This window comes from Gorilla gorilla, chromosome 1 (genome assembly GCF_029281585.2).
Source record: "Gorilla gorilla gorilla isolate KB3781 chromosome 1, NHGRI_mGorGor1-v2.1_pri, whole genome shotgun sequence".
NCBI classification, from domain to species: Eukaryota; Metazoa; Chordata; class Mammalia; order Primates; family Hominidae; genus Gorilla; species Gorilla gorilla.
This window is the reverse complement of record NC_073224.2, coordinates 239,389,738-239,410,785: the sequence shown is the minus strand read 5'-3', so window position 1 is coordinate 239,410,785 and position 21,048 is coordinate 239,389,738. Positions and strand designations below refer to the sequence as shown.

General features: G+C 46.6%; 1 protein-coding gene across 6 annotated transcripts in view; it reads right to left on the bottom strand.

Moving 5' to 3' along the window:
* GNB1 (G protein subunit beta 1) overlaps positions 1 to 21,048 on the bottom strand; it is a 105,551-nt gene that overhangs the window by 60,207 nt on the left and 24,296 nt on the right. The window contains exons 2-3 of one of the 6 annotated variants that reach the window (XM_063705030.1): positions 2,644 to 2,712; positions 2,080 to 2,238 (exon numbers count right to left, since the gene is read on the bottom strand). The exons of 4 other annotated variants lie outside the window; for them this stretch is intronic. The gene's annotated coding sequence lies outside the window, so the exon portion shown is untranslated. The remainder of the gene's footprint in view (positions 1 to 2,079; positions 2,239 to 2,643; positions 2,713 to 21,048) is intronic. One more of the 6 variants, XM_063705055.1, reaches the window with a different exon arrangement.

Genomic DNA, 21,048 nt, shown 5'->3' with positions numbered 1-21,048 from the left:
TATTCCTCTGTAGAATCATTTGTGTGTAAGTCCATATACACACACACACACACACACACACACGTGTATCTCCTATCTCTTGTCAACTGAAAGGTCTGGAAGCAACGACCTCTCCACACACAAAGCCCAAATCTTGGTTTTATAAAAACGATTCCCTTTAAAAGGAGCTTCAGGGTTCCTCTGAGAAATCACTCCCTCAAGGTCTGGCACAGGAACCCTCTTGCTATGGAAGAAAGGAAGGGCTCCAAAACTAAAAAGAACATGTCAAAAACACACCAGCTTGAAGGAAGTCTGCTGGCCAAATTTAGGACAATCTGAGGGTCAACATGACGAACAATGGTAATGGAATATACCTTACTGGATCTAAAGAACACACAAGCACATGGTAACATATAAATAAATAAAAATAAAAATAAAGAGGAAAAGCGAAGCTCTTCTTTACAGAGGAATGCCAATACATATAGAAGGAGTAAGATTTAGCCGGGCGCAGTGGCTCATGTCTGTAATCTCAGAAGTTTGGGAGGCCAAGGCAGGCGGATCACCTAAGCTAAGGAGTTCGAAACCAGCCAGGCCAACGTGGTGAAACTCCATCTCTGCTAAAAACAAAAAAATTAGCCAGGCGTGGTGGCTGGCACCTGTAATCCCAGCTACTCGGGAGGCTGAGGCAGGAGAACCGCTTGAACCCAGGAGACAGAGGTTGCAGTGAGCAGATTATGCCACTGCACTCCAGGCTGTGAGACAAAGTGAGACTCCATCTCAAAATCAATCAATCAATCAATCAATCAATCAATCAGAGTCTCACTGTCACCCAAGTGGGTGACAGCCTTGAACAGCTCACTGAAACCTTGAACTCCTGGGCACAGCCATCCTCTTGCCTCAGCCCCCTAAGTAGCAAGGATTCAGGCATGTGCCACACTGCACGTGATTAAATTTTTTGTTTCTTTATGGAGAGAGGGTCTCACTATGTGGCCCAGGCTGGTCTTGAACTCCTGGTCTCAAGCAATCCTCCTCCCTTGGCCTCCCAAAGTGCTCGGATTATAGGAATGAGCCACTGGTTCTAGCTGAAAGTGAAGGACTTAAAGCTAGAGAATTTAATGCCAGCAAAGGGTGGCTTGATCAGTTTAGAAAGAGGGTTGGCTTAAAAAATGTTAAGATAACAGGAGAAGCAGTTTCTGCCAACCAAGAGGCACCAGGGTTCCCAGATGCCATGAAGAAAATCATTGAGGAAAAGAAAATCTTCCTGAATAGGTTTTTAATGCAGACAAAAGTGCCCTATTCTGGAAAAAACTGCCACAAAGGACACTTATTAGTAAGGAAGAAAAGTGAGCCCCAGCACTGAAGGCAGGCAGGGAGAGGCCAACTCTACTGCTTTGTGCAAATGCAGCCGGGTTTATGATCAGGACTCTCTTATCTACAAAGCTGCTAACCCCTGAGCTTTGAAGGGGAAGAGATAAACACCAGTTGCCAGTCTCTTGGTTGTGGAACAAGACTGGGACAACAAAATCCCTTTTTCTGGACTGGTTCCATCGATGTTCTTTGTCTGCAGTCAGGAAGTACACTTTGCCAGTAAGGGATTGCCTTTTAAAGTTCTTTAGATATTGGACAACGCCCCTGGCCACTCAGAACCCCATGAGTTCAATACTGATGGCAATGAAGTGGTCTACTTACCCCCAAACACAGCACCTCTCCTTCAGCCTCTAGATTAGGGGGTCATAAGGACCTTTAAGGCTCATAACACACGGTACTCTATGGAAAGAATTGTCAATGCTATGGAAGAGAATCCCAATAGACAGAACATCGTTTAAGTCTGGAAGGATTATCCTGCTGAAGATGCCAAGGTTGTTACAGAAAAAGCTGTGAAGGCCATGAGCCTGAAACAATCAATTCCTGCTGGAGAGGACGATGTCCAGATGCTGCGCCTGACCTCACAGGATTTATGAGAGCCAGTCGAGGAAATCATGAAAAGACTGTGCATATGCTTTTAAAAGGGTAGGGGGGTGGGTAAGGACTTCAACATGTGGATCTTAGAGAAATTCAAGAGCTATTAGACACCACACCAGAGGAATTAACAGAACACACCTTGACAGATGTCAGTACTTCCAACGTGGTGCCAAACGATGAGGAAGAAGCAGTGCCAAAAACACGTGGACACTGGGCAATCTGGCAGAAGGTCCCCATTCCCCAAGACTGCACTTGACTTCTTTAGGACACAGAGCTTTTATGGCACGGGAACTAAAACTAAAGCATACAACAGAAGGTTGCTATCATACAGAAACTTTTTTAGAGAAATGAAAAAGCAGGCCGGGTGCAGTGGCTCAGGCCTGTACTCCCAGCACTTTGGGAGGCCAAAGCGGGCGGACCACGAGGTCAGGTGTTCCAGACCACCCTGGCCAACACAGTGAAACTCTGTCTCTACTAAAAATACAAAAAATTAGCCGGGCATGGTGGCGGGCGCGTGTAATCCCAGCTACTTGGGAGGCTGAAGCAGGAAAACCGCTTGAACCCAGGAGGCGGAGGCTGCAGTAAGCCAAGACTGAGCCATTGCACTCCAGCCCAGGCAAAAAAAAAAAAAAAAAGAAAAAGAAAGAAGTCAGAAATTATGTATTTCAGTAAAGTTCCACCAAGTATGCCTGTCTCTCCTACCTCCCCTTCCACCACCTCCATCCAAGACAGCAAGACCAATCCCATCTCTTCCTCCTCCTCAGCCTCAACCTGAAAATGAGAAGGAAGACCTTTATGAGGGATCCACTTCCACTCATTAAATAGTAAATACATTTTTCTCTTCCTTATGATTTTCTTAATATTTTCTCTAGCTTGCTTTATCACAAAAATATATAATATATAAAACATAAAAACTGTCTTTTGACTGCTATCAGTAAGGCTTCCAGTCAATAGCAGGCTATTAGTAGTTCATGTTTTGGGAGTCAAGTGATAGAAGAATTTTGACTGCACAGCAGGTTAGCACTCCTAATCCCTGTGTTAAGGGTCACGATATTTCTTCCCTTTCACTCTTTGTAACACAATTGTCTAGCATTTTACTTCTACATGTTTTTTGAAGACTCCATCTGGGTCTTTGTTCCCAGTTCCTCAGAAGGAGCTTCAAAAACTATTGGATGTTCCGGAGTGATAGGCATGTCTTTGTTATTCATGAGCCTCCATGTTTTTGCTGAGATGAGCTGACTCAAGATAGAGGCTGGTCACCAGAAAGACAAACCATGAGATTAGACGGTTGGGGTTTGAAACCATTCTGACTGGGGTGGGAGAGGGGCTAGAGACTGCGCTCTATCAATTGTGCCCAAGTAACAAAGCCCCAATAAAAACTCTCAACACCAAGGCTCAGGGGAGCTTCCTGGTTAGAAGCTCATTGACCCCGATTTGTCAGGAGAGACTCCATGGGGAGAGGGCTTGGAGGATGTGTGCTTGAGACTCTGCTAGGCCTTGCCGTATATGTCTCTTCATTTGCCTGGTCTGAATTGTATTAAACTAGATATAGCACCAGAAGAGAACTGCAGTGTGATGGGATACACTTCTGCCTGAAGAACTTCCTCCATCTCACAGGGCAGATCTACTGGCAACAAACCCCACAACTTTTGTCTGAGGAAGTCTTTTGTGGGACTAGGTCTCACTCTATCACCCAGGCTACAGTGCAGTGGCACAATCTTGGCTCACTGCAGCCTCAACCTCCCAGGCTCAAGCGATCCTCCCACTTCAGTCTCCTGAGTAGCTGAGACCACAGGCACCTCCAGAGCACCTGGATAATTTTTTTTTGTAGAGATGAAGTCTCGCTATGTTGCCCAGGCTGCTCTCAAACTCCTGGGCTCAAGTGAGTCTGCCACTCAGTCTCCCAAAGTGCTGGGATTACAGGTATGACCCACCATGCCTGGCCTGTATGAAATACTTTTTTTCTGGCTACATTCAAAACTTTCTCTTTGACTTTCAGCAGTTTGACTATAATGTGCCTAGGAGTTGAGGGTTTTTTGTTTATATTTATGGTGCTTGGAGTCCTCTGAACTTCACAGACCTCTGGTTTGTTGTCTTTTACTAATGAAAAAATTCTCAACCATTAGCTCTTTGAATATTTCTTCTGCCCCATTTTCTTCCTAGGGCTCCAATTATCTGTATATTTGACAGTTTGCTATAGTCTCACAACTACTCAACATTTTTTTTTTGTTTGAGATGGAGTCTCGCTCTGTACATAGGCTGAAGTACAATGACACAATCTCAGCTCACTGCAATCTCCGCCTCCCAGGTTCAAGCGATTGTCCTGCCTCAGCCTGAGTAGCTGGGATTACAGGTGCCCGCCACCACACCCAGCTAATTTTTTTTTTTTTCCAGATGGAGTTTCTCTCTTGTTGCCCAGGCTGGAGTGCAATGGCGGGATCTTGGCTCACCACAACCTCCGCCTCCCAGGTTCAAGCAATTCTCCTGCCTCAACCTCTCGAGTAGCTGGGATTCCAGGCATGTGCCATCACACCCTGCTAATTTTTTTTTTATTTTTAGTAGAGACGGGGTTTCTCCATGTTGGTCAGGCTGGTCTCGAACTCCCGACCTCAGGTGATCCGCCCACCTCGGCCTCCCCAAAGTGCTGGGATTACAAGGGTGAGCCACCGCGCCCAGCCTAAATGCTATTTTTGTTCTGGTTTATTTTCTTCTGCTTGTTTCATTTTGGATTTCTATTGACCTATCTTCAGTTTCACTGATTCTTTCCTATCTGCTGACAAACTCACTGAGAAAATTATTCATCTATGATGTTTTTAAAGAATCTCTAACATTTCAATTTAACTTTTTCTAGAGTTTCTGCCTCCTGAAATTCTTGATCTTTTCACATATAATGCATGCTGTATATCTTTCTCACTCAATCTTTTACCACATCCATCACAGTCATTTAAAGTCTCTGGCAGTTCCAATATCTGGGTCATCTCTAAGTTGGCTTCCATTTATTTCTCTCTTAACAAGAAATCACTTTTTTGTGTATCTCACAATTTTTTATTGAATTATCAGATGATATTCAATAAAACCAGAATTGGGTACACCTCTTTGTCTGAGCCACTAGTGTGTGGGGAATGAGGGGTTAATTCAATCTAGTCTTCAGTTGCGTTTGGATTTTATAATCCTCAGGGGAAGGCTGCCTTAAAGTTCGTGGCACCATGTATTTTTCTCAAAAAAATACTGGCCGGCCAGGCGCGGTGGCTTACGCCTGTAATCCCAGCACTTTGGGAGGCCAAGGTGGGCGGATCACAAGGTCAGGAGTTTGAGACCAGCCTGACCAAGATGGTGAAACCCCGTCTCTACTAAAAATACAAAAATTAGCAAGGCGCCAGGCGCGGAGGCTCATGCCTACAATTCCCAGCACTTTCGGAGGCCGAGACGTGTGGATCACCTGAGGTTGGGAGTTTGAGACCAGCCTGACCAACATGAAGAAACCATATCTCTACTAAAAGTACAAAATTAGCCAGGCGTGGTGGTGCATGCCTGTAATTCCAGCTACTCGGGAGGCTGAGGCAGGAGAATCGCTTGAACCCGGGAGGCGGAGGTTGCAGTGAGCCGAGATTGCACCATTGCACTCCAGCCTGGGCAACAAGAGTAAAACTCCATCTCAAAAAAAAAAAAAAAAAATTAGCAGGGCATGGTGGCACACACCTGTAATCCCAGCTACTCAGGAGGCTGAGGCAGGAGAATCGCTTGAACCTGGGATGCCACTGCACTCCAGCCTGGGCGACACAGCAAGACTGTGTCTCAAAAATTAACTAATTAATTAATTAAATTTAATTAAAAAAAATTGGCCAAAGAGGAAACCTCACTACTCACACCTAGAGGAGGATAGAACAAATGCAGAAAAGCAAGCCATACAACTTCACATGAAGATGCAAACAGTCTTGCAGGCTGCCATGAGGACAAGCCTTCACTTTATTTTGGCAGTAGACTGAATGTCTGTTAAACAGGCATTCGGCCGGGCACAGTGGCTCACGCCTATAATCCCAGCACTTTGGGAGGCTGAGGTGGGTGGATCACTTGAGGTCAGGAGTTTGAGACCAGCCTGACCAACACGGAGAAACCCCATGTCTACTAAAAATACGAAATCAGCCGGGCATGGTAGCGCATGCTTGTAATCCCAGCTACTCGGGAGGCTGAGGCAGGAGAAATGCTTGAACCCAGGAGGCAGAGATTGCGGTGAGCCGAGATAGCGCCATCGCACTCCAGCCTGGGCAACAAGAGTGAAACTCTGTCTCAAAAAAAATAAATAAAGAGACATTCACTTTACTGGAAAAAAAAAAAAAAATCAACATATTGTGGTTGAATATATAAAAAGAGATGCCAAACGTTAGGAGCCAGGCGTGGTGGCTCGTGCCTGTAATACCGGGGGGGGGGATGACTTGAGGCCAGGAGTTTCAGACCAGCCTAGGCAACATAGCAAGATCCTGCCTCTCAAATTTTTTTTGAGACGGCGTCTTGCTGTCGCCCAGGCTGGAGTGCAGTGGCACCATCTCGGCTCACTGCAAGCTCCGCCTCCCGGGTTCACACCATTCTCCTGCCTCAGCCTCCCAAGTAGCTGGGACTACAGGCGCCCGCCACCACGCCTGGCTAATTTTTTTTGTATTTTTAGTAGAGACGGTGTTTCACCATGTTAGCCAGGATGGTCTTGATCTCCTGACCTCGCGACCCGCCCGCCTCAGTCTCCCAAAGTGCTAGGATTACAGGCTCGAGCCACGGCGCCCGGCCTCAAAATATTTTTTAAAATAATTGGCATGGTGGTGCATACCTGTAGTCCTAGCTACTCCAGAGGCTAAGACAGGAGGACTGGTTGAGCCCAGGAGTTCAAGGCAGCAGCGAGCCACTGCATGTCAGCCTGGGCAACAGAGTGAGACTCTGTCTCTTAAGAAAAAAAAAAAAAAGTGAATGTCTTGTGTGCCTTGCTATGTACACAGGTTCTCAGCCCGAGTGGAGTGCAACTTACGGGCCTACCCTACACTCAGGAGCCAGCAACAGCCCCTCATCCTGCTCTCACCAACCCAGCTCCACATCTGCCATACCCGGTCACGCCCCCTTCTGAACCCTCAACTGGTTCTTTTGTGGTTCTTCTCCCAAGTCGAGGATCCACTCCTTATTCCCTTTCCCTGAATGTACCCCAGTTCCTAGAAAGCTCTACGCACTGCAGCGCTCTGAGGGTTCAATCCTTTCAGATTCCACCAGTGTAAAGCAAGCCTCAGCACCCCTTTCCTTTCCAAACCTGCTGGCAGTCCCTCCCAGCTCTCCTGCAGCACAGACTCAAGCCTCCCTTCCATCCCTTTCCCCTCCTGCCCCTGTGCTCCACTCCCACTGCTTCAGCCTCTTGATGGCTTACCATCTTTGCCTGGCCCATTACTAATCTGTGTCTCTATCCCACCTCTTTTCCACTTCAATCCATCTTAACAGCACTGCCTGATTTATCTTTCTGAAGGACAGCTCTGACATGCGACTCCTCCGCTCAGAAGTCTTCAAATATTCCTCCTACGGAAAAAATCAAACTTTTTAGCCTGGCCTAATTTAAAGCTCTTACTGACTGTATTCCCAGGTACTCCTCCCCAGGGAGTCAAGTAACCCTAGAAAGGGCCAAACACATGGGCACGAACACCCCAGACAACTTTGGTGGTCTCTGCCGAACTCTGACCACTAGTCTCTTAAAGAGAAATCCTAGAAACATGAACATATTTTTGCCTCAAAGAATGAGAGACAATTTTTAAAGGTAAAATATCTCCCCACCAAGCAAGAAAAAAGACATGCTTCCAAAACTTAGCTTATTTCCTGCAAAAACCACAAAATACAGAAAGTACCCTGAGATGAAAATGTTTTTATAACCCATATTCTAAATCATCTGTTATTTAGAAAGAGAACTGGAAACAGGAATAATAGAAACTATGTCTTCAGGCTATTTAGAATGACACAGTGCTCTATAAACCTCAGCTAATGTCTAGGTTTGTTATGCGGTCACTGTGAGAAAAGCATTTTGTGAGCCTATTCTGGTGCCAGGCACCAGTTTAGGTCAGAGTAAAGTAAGCACAAATATTTACTTGGGAGTCTGAGTACATATATAGTCATATTATATAACAACATGAAAATAGGATAGAAGTGTCAATTGTTGATAAAACATTTAACAATAAAGTGGCCTCAATATCTGGGTTCGTATTTGTATGGCTTCATTCACTCACTCAACAACAACCTGCCCATCTCCAATCATGTGCCAGGCACCACAGCTCAGGGGAGTCCGTAGGAAACAAGACACAGCACTTGCTGTTCCAGAACTTGCTTGTTGGTCGAGGAAGGCATTAAGCGAACAGTGCAAGTCTTTATTTTGATACAACTGCTATCCATTGCTAAAGAAACATAAAACTACGTAAGAAGGGGAAACGGGTGAGATGGGGAGGCCTCTTAGAAGGTGGCCAGAGAAGGCCACTCTGGTGTGGAGAAATCTGAGCGGGGTCCCAAGGAGAGGGTGAACGGGTATAAAGAGTCCCTGAGATTCTGACTTATTCCTACTAGTCAAGATTTCTTACCTGCTGAAACACTGACAAAGCCTGCCACTTCTACCTCTGAATGTGAGAGACAAATTAACTTTATTGTCTCCATCCTGGAATGTTCAGTCCAACTGCTATCCTTCTCTTAAATTAAACTCTGACAGTACAAAAAAGCTCAGTCATAAAAAAAAGTAGAGGAAGGGGACCACAATGAAGCAGCAGAAACACAGCAAGAGGGACTCACTACAAAACCTGTTTTAAGGAAGACAGATACATCTCCTGTTAGTCCCAGACATTCCTTCCTAAGTAAGTTTTTAAGCTGGGCGCATTGGCTCATGCCTGTAATCCCACCTGCTAGCGAGGCTGAGGAAGGAGGACTGCTTAAGCCCAGGAGTTGGAGGCCACACTGGATAATACAGTAAGACGTCATGTCTTTAAAAAATTAAAAAGTGCAGTGGCTCACACCTGTAATCCCCGCACTTTGGGAAGCTGAGGTGGATGGATCACCTGAAGCCAGGAGTTCAAGATCAGCCTGGCCAACATGGTGAAACCCCATCTCTACTAAAAATACATCCGGGCGTGGTGGCTCACGCCTGTAATCCCAGCACTTTGGGAGTCCAAGGCAGGTGGATCACGAGGTCAGGAGTTCAAGACCAGCCTGGCCAAGATGGTGAAACCCCATCTCTACTAAAAATACAAAAATTAGCCGGGCGCAGTGGCAGTCACCTGTAATCCCAGCTACTTGGGAGGCTGAGGCAGGAGAATCGCTTGAACCCTGGAGGCAAAGGTTACAGTGGGCCGAGATAGCTCCACTGCACTCCAGCCTGGGCAACAGAGCAAGACCCTATCCCCCCAAAAACAAATAGCTGAATGTGGTGGTGGACACCTGTAATCCCAGTTACTTGGGAGGCTGAGGCAAGAGAATCACTTGAACCGGGGAGGTGGAGGATGCAGTGAGCCGAGATCACGCCACTGCACTCCAGCCTGGGTGACAGCGAGACTCCGTCTCAAACAAACAAACAAACAAACAAACAAACTCCCATAAAAGGAAAAAACACTAAGTCACTGTTTTCCAGTGAGGAAAGTACATCAGAGTAACCTGGGGAAAGAGAGACACCTGGTGTTTGCTTCCTTGGCTATTTCAAGGAGGAGGAGGCAATACAGTGTCTACAGAACTAGATGCTATGACCTTCTTAACCTAAGAGTGAAGTTGACAGCACTGATCTGGGGAAGGTGATAAGCAGGGCGCTCAGGGCAAGGCCCTCTACCTTTTCACCACTGTGTTCTCAGGACTCATGGCATAAAGCAGCCTCCCAAATTTTTTTAATCAATGGACTTTCTTCTTCTTCTTCTTCTCCTTTAAGAGATGGCGATCTTGCTCTGTGACCCAGGCTAGAGTGCAGTGGCACCATCATAGCTCACTGCAGCCTCAAATTCCTGGGCTCAAGTATCCTCCCATCTCAGTCTCCTGAGCAGCCAGGACTAAAGGCATGTGCCATCACACCTGGCTAACTTTTATATTTTCAGAGATGGGTCTGGTCTCGCTACATTGCCCAGGCTGTTTTCAAACTCTCAGCCTCAAGTAATCCTCCTGCCACAACCTCCTGAATAGGGCTTTCTTTTTTTAAATTAGAGATGGGGTCTCGCTATGTTGCCCAGGCAGATCTCCAACTCCTGGGCTCAAGCGATCCTCCCGCCTTGATCTCCCAAAGTGCTGGGATTACAGGCATAAGCCACTGCACTGGCCCGGAATTTCTTTCTTTTTTTGAGACAGAGTCTCGCTCTGTCGCCAGGCTGGAGTACAGTGGCCTGCTCTCAGCTCACTGCAACCTCCACCTCCTGGGTTCAGGTGATTCTCCTGCCTCAGCCTCCCGAGTAGCTGGGACTACAGGCACGCGCTACGACGCCCAGCTAACTTTTGTATTTTCAGTAGAGACGGGGTTTCACCATGTTGGCCAGGGTAGTCTCCACCTCTTCACCTTGTGATCCGCCCGCCTTGGCCTCCCAAAGTGCTGGGATTACAGGCATGAGCCACTGCGCCTGGCCTAGAATTTCTTAATGTTCCTCTCTCCCCCTCCACAATCCCACCTAATGTAGCAATTAACAGTTTGGTGATATGTTGGGATAACCAAGAATGTAATTTCTGACAACAGTTGATATTTCATTTAAAACCAAAAATATTATTAATTCAGAAGGCCCAAGAAAAAGGCTCTTGTACTGTTCACTCTTCTGAGGGAAGTATCCTACAAAACAGTAATACCGTAAAGACATTCAGGAGAGCCCAGGTACATGGAGAGCATACTCTGATTTTAATCACTTCAGATATTTTCACCAGGTAATTAAATTCACTGTCCAATCACCTGTCTCAAAATCCTGCTGATTAATGAGAACCCTTAATGGGAAATTTGGTATTAACTACATCTTTTAGGAAATCATTAATTCTAGAAATGGAAAATGAAAACTACTCCTGACTTCACTTTACCCCCACTTCAAAAGTCTACCCAGTCTAGCCAAGGTTCTCACTGGAAAGTGGGGAGAGGAGGAATATGAGAGGTCCCAGGGAAACTAAACTGGAAATGAGAAAGTGGAAAGAGGAACAAAGAACCCAGTCTCGGATGGCTCTTGGGGCTGGCTGGCTCCTCTCTCTCTCCTTCCAGTGTGCTTTCTCTGCTCCTCTGTGAATCTCTCTCTTAACCAATCACTGTCATCTTGTACAGGGTTCATCGCAGCCTAGGATTCTACATCACAGCAATCATCAAATGTCAGCCATGTCTCTGTCTCCAGAGTCTCCTCTGCACCAACTCACTCCCTCACTGCCTGCAGGCCAGGTGGCTGGTACACTGTGGAACTGGGGAGGATACAGCAAGTCCTGTGGGCAGCTGCCCTTGCCAAAGGGACAATGGGTGGAGTACCTGAGAAGGGAACATGGGTAGGCCAAGCAATAACGATATCTTTAACATGGGAACAAAATTCTCTACATGTGCACTTATAGCAGTACCCCCATATCTGAGAAGGACATGCTCCAAGACCCCCAGGGGATGCCAGAAACTGTGGATAGTACCACACTTTATATAGACTACATTTTTTCCTTTATGCTGTATTTTTTCCTATACAAATGATAGGAACTTAATCCTGTAACAAAGTTTTATTTATAAATTAGGCACAGTAAGAAATTAACAATAATAACTAATAATCAAGCAGAACCACCATAACAACATACCGTAATAAAAGTTATGGGAATGTGGTCTCTCTCGTACTGTACCGTGATATTTTATGGTGCCATACCTCAAAAGACAAGGCCACGGGTACAGGGGCTACTGCAATTCTTCCCTCTGGCACTGCACTAGCTGAGGACATGCCACAAAGCAGCACACATGGATCCATAATGGAGAATCCAGAACAATTACAGTCCCCAAAACACACAAAATAAAAACACAACTGCACAGTCACTGGTGTTTTTTCTTTAAAAGCATTCATGAATATCCCCACTGTCTTATCTGCCTACTATGTCAAAAACAGGAGAGAAGGCCATGGCCAGAATCATGGAACATCCAATAAAGGCAGTCACTTGTTATTCTGACAAGTCATTTGTTTTCAGTTCATCTGTCGCATCTGTCAAGAAAAACACAGACTGTCTTCCAAAAGTCCGTTTTTAACTATTTTATTTTTTTTCAATGACAAATTCCACTTGTACCATAGAGGCCATATTCTGCATGTTGGAGAGGCCCCTTTGTGGTCCCCCATCCCTGGGTTCTTCCTGGGCATCCTATGGCCTCCCCTCTGATGACAGGCAGCACCCCGAAGACTTAATTTTGATTCTTAAAAAGGGACAGATCCCTCCTTCCACCCCTGTCCAGGTACTTCCAGAGGGTGGGTCCCCTTCTCATGGGAACATACTACCCCCACTCACCATACCACAGTGATGAGTCCAGCCCAGACTGTGGGCCATGAAAGCCTAAGCTCCCAAAACAAACAAGATGCCAGGGACACTGCAGCCATCTCAGAGGACACTGAAAGACATTTTAAAGCCAAGGGAAGCACAGCAGAACAGCAGCTGCTGGACACCAAGGGAGCCACAGCTCGAGGGGGTTCGTGCTCCAACAGCAGATGGAGCTACACCCTTCCCGATGACGTCACATCCTAATAAAGCCCTGTTTGCAGTGGCTGCTGTGATAAAAAAGCAAGCTCTGCATGAAATCAACATGGAACAGGAAACAAGGGGTGGGGTGGGGCGGAGTCCAATCTGATTCTGAAGTTTGAGAAGCTGTACAACCCATTAGTAATTGTGGCTATTTAAAAATAAAATACAGTTTCCTTCAATTTATGGGTATTCATTTTCTTTTTTTTTTTTTTTGGAGGCAGAGTTTCACTTGTTGCCCAGGCTGCAATGCAATAGCGCGATCTCAGCTCACTGCAACCTCCACCTCTCAGGTTCAATCAATTCTCCTGTCTCAGCCTCCCAAGTAGCCAGGATTAGAGGCATGCACCACAAAACCCGGCTAATTTTTATATTATTAGTAGAGACAGGGTTTCACAATGTTGGCCAGGCTGGTCTCGAACTCCTGACCTCAAGTGATCTACCCGCCTGAGACTCCCAAAGTGCTGGGCTTACAGGCGTGAGCCACCATGCCCCGACGGGGATTAGTTTTCAAATGGCTACCCTAACTTCCTAGGACATAAATAGTTAAACTGTTTAGATGGAAAGATTCAACAAAGGGCTGGGCGTGGTGGCTCATGTGAGCCTGTAATCCCAGCACTTTTGAGAGCAGCCTGGGCAACATAGGGAGATCCTGTCTCTTCAAACAAACAAAAAAATTCAATAAAGGGAATGTGAACTATGTATCGTGGCCTAAAGGCATTTGGAGACATAAAGGTGCCATGAATCTGCCCTCAGGGATGAGATGTCAACGGAGACTGATTGGCAGGAGTGGGGGAGGAAAGAAAATGTAAAGAAAGGGGGAGCAGGGTAAACTAAAGGAGAGAAAAGGGGAGAGGAAGGAGAAGTGGGGTGGGGGAGAGGGGTGGGAAAGAAGAGGGAGACAGGCCGGGCGCGGTGGCTCACGCCTGTAATCCCAGCACTTTGGGAGGCCGAGAGGCGGGCGGATCAGGAGGTCAGGAGATCGAGACCGACCATCCTTGCCAACACGGTAAACCCCTGTCTCTACTAAAAATACAAAAAAGGTGTAAGGAAGGGATCCATTTTCAGTTTTTGTTGTGGGGTGCGGGGAGGGGGGACGGAAAGCATTAGGAGATATACTTAATGTAAATGTAAATGACCAGTTAATAGGTACAGCACACCAACATGGCACATGTATACATATGTAACAAACCTGCACGTTGTGCACATGTACCCTAGAACTTAAAGTATAATTTAAAAAAAGTAAATAAATAAGAAGTAAAAAATAGCAACCATAAAAAGGAATGAAAGCATGTCCTTTGCAGCAACATGGATGCAGCTGGAAGCCATTATCCTAAGTGAATTAACACAGCAACAGAAAACTGAATACCACATGTTCTCATTTATAAGTGGGAGCTAAACATCAGGGACTTGTGGACATAAAGATGGCAAAAATAGACAATGGGGACTATTAGACAGGGGCATGATAGAGGGAGGCAAGAGTTGGAAAACTGACTATTGGGTAGTATGCTTAGTACCTGGGTGATGGGATTACTCATACCCAAACTTGAGCATCATGCAATATAACCAGGAAATAAACCTGCACATGCAACCATGAATCTAAAATAAAAGTTGAAAAAAATTAGTCAAAAAATAAATAAATAAAAATAAAAAAGACCAAAAAAAAAAAAATTAGCCAGTCGTGGTGGTGGGCGCCTGTAGTCCCAGCTACTTGGCAGGCTGAGGCAGGAGAATGGCGTGAACCTTGGAGGCAGAGCTTGCAGCTAGCCGAGATCACGCCACTGCACTCCAGCCTGAGCAACAGAGCAAGACTCCATCTCCAACAAAAAAAAAAAAAAGAGGGAGGAAGAGTCCCCACAAACCAGCCTGGGCAACAGAGCAAGACTCTGTCTCAAAGAAAAAAAAAAAAAAGAGGGAGGAAGAGTCCCCACAAACCGGCCAGACTGCAGCTCAGCTCTAAATCCACCCCAAAAGCCTCACCTACTGCTCAGCCCCTCCACTTTGCAGTAGGCTGTAACACACTACACGCTCATCAAAAATGGGAACTGACACTTTGGGAGGCCGAGCCGGACAGATCGCTTGAGGTCAGGAGTTTGAGACCCGCCTGACCAACATGGCTAAACTCCATGTCTACTAAAAATACAAAAATTAGCTGGGCATGGTGGCATGAGCCTGTAGTCCCAGCTACTTGGGAGGCTGAGACAAGAGAATCCCTTGAACCCGGGAGGCAGAGGTTGCAGTAAGCCGAGATGCTGCCACTTGCACTCCAGCCTGGGCGACAGAGCGAGACTCTGTCTCACAAAAAAAAAAAAAAAGGGAACTGACTTCCCAATCTTTCTGTCTCAGAACAAAACCCAGCACAGCTGGGCACAGTGGCTCATGCCTATAATCCCAATATTGTGGGAGGCTAAGGCAGGGAGACTGTTGGAAGCCAGGACTTGGAGCCCAGTCTGGGCAACATAAAGAGTCCTCATCTCCACACACACAAAAAAATTTTTTAAAAATTAACTGGACATGGTGGTGCACATCTGTAGCTGAGGCAGGAGGATCACTGAGCCTCAGAGGTCAAGGCTACAGCAAGTTATGATCCCACCGCTGCACTCCAGCCTGAGTGACAGAGCAAGACCCTGTGTACTGTCTCAAAAATAATAATAAAAAAAAAAACCCAGCAGGAACTCAGTAACTGCTTATTGAAAGGCATCCCTCAAGGGAAGCAGGATTGGCAAGCAGCCTTGAGGACAGACGCATCTCAGAGATTTTATATCCTCAGGGGGTTGGGGGTTGGTGGTGGGGGAGAAGTGATGGAGGGGCAGGAGAGGATGTAAGGAAGACACAGGTCAGAGGTGGAAGCAGCCCTGAAGGAGGCTTCAATCTGTGGCTAAAACAGAGCTGGTGCTGAGGCTCCAGTTAGAGCTCAAACTGGACCCTCCAAGCAACACAGACAGCACTGGAAACATTCACCAGAGAAGCCCCAGGACACATCTCTGGGGTATTCAGCTCAAAATGCAAAACCTGAATCCCCCCATGAAGCAGCCACCAGACCCAAAGTGAGGGATGTCCTACACGATAACTGGCCTGTACTCTTCAAAACCTCAAGGGAGGCCGGGCGCAGTGGCTCACGCCTGTAATCCCAGCTACTCAGGAGGCTGAGGCAAGAGAATCACTTGAGCCCCGGGGGGCGGAGGTTGCAGTGAGCTGAGATCGCACCACTGCACGCCAGCCTGGGCGACAGAGTGAGACTCCATCTCAAAAAAAAAAAAAAAAAAAAAAAAGCCTGGCGTGGTGGGGCACACCTGTAATCCCAGCTACTTGGGAGGCTAAGGCAGGACAATCACTTGAACCCAGGAGATGAAGGTTGCAGTGAGCCGAGGTTGCGCCACTGCACTCCAGCCTGGGTAACAGAGTAAAACCTTGTCAAATAAATAAATAACTAAGTAAAGTGTATATGTTAGCAGAGCAACGTGGCAGTCCCATGTACAATGAACTGGAGAATGAAGAGCCACTAAGTAACTCCTGGGACCTCCTCTTCGGAGGCTTGTCAGGTCAGTTAGGAGATGATTACAACAGTCTGAGTGAGAAGAAGTCCACCCATTAACTTCTCCCCACACTGAGTGAGACAATCAGTTTCCTAAGTCTATTACCCGGTAGTGTAAAGCACTTCATTTTTATTAATTTTTTTTTTTTTTTTTTTTTTTGAGACAGGGTCTCGTTCAGTTGCCCAGGCTGGAGCAGCACAATTACGGCTCACGGCAGACTTGACCTCCTGGGCTCAAGCAATCCTCCCACCTCAGCACCCCGAGTAGCTGGGACTACAAGCCGTGCTCTGATGCCCCCCTGATTTTTGTAATTTTTGTAGAGACAGGGTTTCCCATGTTGCCTAGGCTGGTCTCCAGCTCCTGGGCTCAAGCAATCGGCTGCCTTGACCTCCCAAAGTGTTGGGACTACAGGCACAATCCACTACACCTGGCCAGTCCTTTATTTGTACAGAAGCAGAACAAATACACCCAGCAGAAAGGTAAGGAAGCTGAGGAGGGCTCCTCGGTAAGGTATTCACATAGGCATCACACCTTGGAGACTCTTAGAAAACACCACGGAGGAGGCAAGGTGGCTGAATTTGAACTGCAGTGGTGCTGAAGTCCACACAAATAACTGCCATACACACACAAGAGAGAAACCCAAACCTCATTCAGCCCCACGCCAGGCCACATCCCTCTACCTAAGAGCACAGTGCTAGGCCCAGGCTGAATGTGTCTGACCCTCAGCACTGTGGACACTGGGGTCATCCCGGGTGGTGCAGGGTGCTGAACAGCATCACTGGCGTCTGTTCATCAGATGAACACAATCCTTGGTCACTGCCCCTCTTCAGCCATCAGTCTACAAATGGGCTGTAGAGGTTTTCCAACCAAACAAATGAGTTAACAGAGGCTCAGATGGGCAAGTTGTGAGGTGGTGCTGGCTAGAAATGGAAGCAGTGAGGGCCACAGAGAAACAAAGAAAAGAAAGTAAGTGACAACACCCAGTCATGTAAGTTATGCAATTTATAGCCAACCTGAGTAATATGTGAGATAATTTGACTGATGTTAGAGCCTCATCTCCCACAGAAACCTGACCAATTCAGAAAAGCACTGCCGTCCCTTGCCCACCGTGGCTGCTGCCACTGGAGGGGTTTGGGAGTGGGGCAAACACACCCCAGACATTGCAAAGCGTCAGCAAAGCCCTTTACTGAAATGTCTACTTAGGAGACCTAATTGCCTTTCCATGGCTAACCCTAGTGTCCAGGCTCCACCACCTTCTACATGCTGCTGCCCTGTTAACTATAAAAGAACACAAAAAACAAAACCCACAGGACTCACTCTTCATCCACAAATAGCTCATTTTGAGATCTTCTTCTTCCAAGGTTCTTTTAGTGAGCAAACACCCAAATTTCAGATATCACACACAGTAAGATTCCAAAGGAGATTCAAGGTGGAAAAATTCAGAAAACCTACCTATGCTTAAGCACTGAATCCCCACTCTCAGTGTAGTATATGGTAGCACATAATTGATAACAAATTTTTTTAAAGAATAGGACAGAACAATGTTTCTGTGGGAGGTGGTGTTGCACAGTGACTGAAAACAAGAGGGTCTGGGCCAGGCACACTGGCTCACGCCTGTAATCCTAAAATTCTGGAAGGCCAAGGCGGGTGGATCCAGTTTGGGCAACATAGTTGGACCCTGTCTCTACAAAACAAAAAAACAAAATTTAAAAAATCTGCCAGGCGTGGTGGCTCACACCTGTAATCCCAGCACTCTGGGAGGCTGAGGCAGGTGGATCACGAGGTCAGGAGTTCAAGATCAGCCTGGCCAAGATGGTGAAACCCTGTCTCTACTAAACATACAAAAAAATTAGCCAGGCGTCGTGGCAGGCACCTGTAATCCCAGCTACTCAGGAGGCTGAGGCAGAGTTGCTTGGGAGGCGGAGCTTGCAGTGAGCCAAGATCGTGCCACTGCATTCCAGCCTGGGTGACAAGAGCAAGACTCTCGCAAAAAAAAAAAAAAAAAAGAAGAAAACCCCACGAAAAAACTATTCTTAGCTTCTGGGCCATAGAAAGAAATGGCTGTAGCGTGGCAACTTCTGGCTCATAGCATAGGGCCTAGTACACAGTAGGTAGTTAAAACGGCCGCAATGATACTGGCTTCTCCCACTATCATCACAAGTTATTCCCTCCGGCCGACCCATCCTGTCGATTACCACCTGGCCTGTAGGTTAACTTCATGTAGCCAATTCTGTGCCATGAGGAGCATGTTCCACCTAACAGAAACCTGACATTCCTGCACCCCAGGAAGTACATTTTTGAGTCTTTAAATCAAACTATATAATCTTGCCAAAGAACTCTGAAAAACCCAGTATACGAAAGACTTTTTCCACTAGTTTGTACTCTGAGTAAAATTCTTCGTTCTGCAATTTATAACTAAGAGGTTATATTTTAGTTGCTCATCTCCCAACACCTTTTACTCACTGCATCTTAGAGTGCTCACTTACAGCTGCTGATGCACGTCTCCTCTTTCACAAAACGTGAAGGTTTCATCAGCTACAATTAGCTTAACCAATTACATTTTACTTGGCCTTTGGTTTTGCCTGATTGCCTTGTACAGAGTTATGAAGAGTATTGCTATCTAACATGTTATAAAAACTACCAGGCCAGGCCGGGCGCGGTGGCTCACGCCTGTAATCCCAGCACTTTAGGAGGCCGAGGCGGGCAGATCATAAGGTCAGGAGATCGAGACCATCCTGGCTACCACGGTGAAACCTCATCTCTACTAAAAATACAAAAAATTAGCCGGGCGTGGTGGCGGGCACCTGTAGTCCCAGCAACTCGGGAGGCTGAGGCAGGAGAATGGTGTGAACCTGGGAGGCAGAGGTGGCAGTAAGCAGAGATCACGCCACAGAACTCCAGCCTGGGTGACAGAGTGAGACTCCATCTCAAAAAAAAAAAAAAAAAAAACAAGCAACACATTGTGGCTCATGCCTGTAATCCCAGCACTTTGAGAGGCCAAGGAGGGCGGATCACAAGGTCAGGAGATCGAGACCATCCTGGCTAACACGGTGAAACCCCATCTGTACTAAAAATACAAAACATTGGCCGGGCGTGGTGGCGGGCACCTGTAGTCCCAGCTACCCAGGAGGCTGAGGCAGGAGAATCGCTTGAACCTGGGAGGCAGAGGTCGCAGTGAACCAAGATTGTGCCACCGCACTCCAACCTGGGCAACAGAGTGAGACTCCATCTCAAAAAGAACTACCGGATTACAGTTATGTTATGTTGACAATACCAGCATCCAAAAACCAGTGACAGGATACAGCAAGAAACATGACTACGAGGTCTATGAAACAGCAGACTACAGTACCTAAAAAGGCAGATTTAAACAAATTCCTATAATGTGCTCATTTCAGTCATGCTAACTTGAGAAAGCTTTTAAAACTTTAAAATGTAAATAATCCACTTTCACATCTCTTCCAAAATGAAAAATAACTCCTTTTTTCTGTCACTGACTTTGGCGAATTTTCCAAAAAATAAAGAGAAAACAGTTTTTTTTGGTTGTTGTTTTTTGAGACTGCGCCTGGCCTTGAAAACAGTATTTTTTTTTTTTGAGTTTCACTCTTGTTGCCCAGGCTGGAGTACAATGGCACAATGTTGGCTCACTGCAACTTCCACCTCCGAGGTTCAACTGATTCTCCTGCCTCAGCCTCCCAAGTAGCTGGGATTACAGGCATGCACCACCACGGCCAGCTCATTTTTTCTATTTAGTAGACAGACAGGGTTTCACCATCTTGGTCAGGCTGGTCTCAAACTCCTGACCTCAGGTGATCCACCCGCCTTGGTCTCTCAAAATGCTGAGATTACAGGCGTGCGCCACTGCGCCCAGCCAGAAAACAGTATCTTAAAACAGTATGTTCCTTTCCTCCATTCACCCTATGAGATACCACGTTTCACAGGGATGTCTTCCAGACTTTGATACATACGTGTATAATTTTTCACAAGTCAATCAAATGATACCATATTTCCCAAACTATACATATTCAAAATGCCCAACCATTTCCTGTATTGTGGCCATCTCTTCATGCCAATAAAGACAGGCCACCTTCAATCTTTTTAACAACTGCACAGTATGCCATTCCAAGTCTGCCTTAATTTAACCAATCTATTGATGGACATTTAGATTCATCCAGGGGTGTCCAATCTTTTGGCTTCCCTGGGCCACATTGGAGAATTCTGTCTTGGGCCACACATAAAATACACTAACACTAACTAGTAACAGCTGATGAGCTTTTAAAAAAAAAATCGCTAAAAAAAAACTCAATGTGGCCGGGCGCGGTGGCTCACGCCTGTAATCCCAGCACTTTGGGAGGCCGAGATGGGCAGATCACGAGGTCAGGAGATCGAGACCATCTTGGCTAACACGGTGAAACCCCGTTTCTACTAAAAATACCAAAAATTAGCTGGGCGTGTTGGCGGGCGCCTGTAGTCCCAGCTACTCAGGAGGCTGAGGCAGGAGAATGGCGTGAACCCGGGAGGCGGAGCTTGCAGTGAGCTGAGATCGCGCCACTGCACTCCAACCTGAGGCACACAGGGAGACTTCATCTCAAAAAAAAAAAAAAAAAATCTCAATGCTAGGCCGGGTGCAGTGGCTCACGCCTATAATCCCAGCACTTTGGGAGGCTGAGGTGGGCAGGTCGCCTAAGGTCAGGAGTTCGAGACCAGCCTGGCCAACATGGCGAAACCCCATCTCTATTAAAAATACAAAAATTAGCCAAGCGTGGTGGTAGGCGCCTATAATCCCAGCTACTCGGGAGACTGAGGCAGGAGAATTGCTTGAACCTGGGAGGCGGAGGTTGCAGTGAGCCGAGATCAGGCCACTTCACCCCAGCCTGGCAAGAGC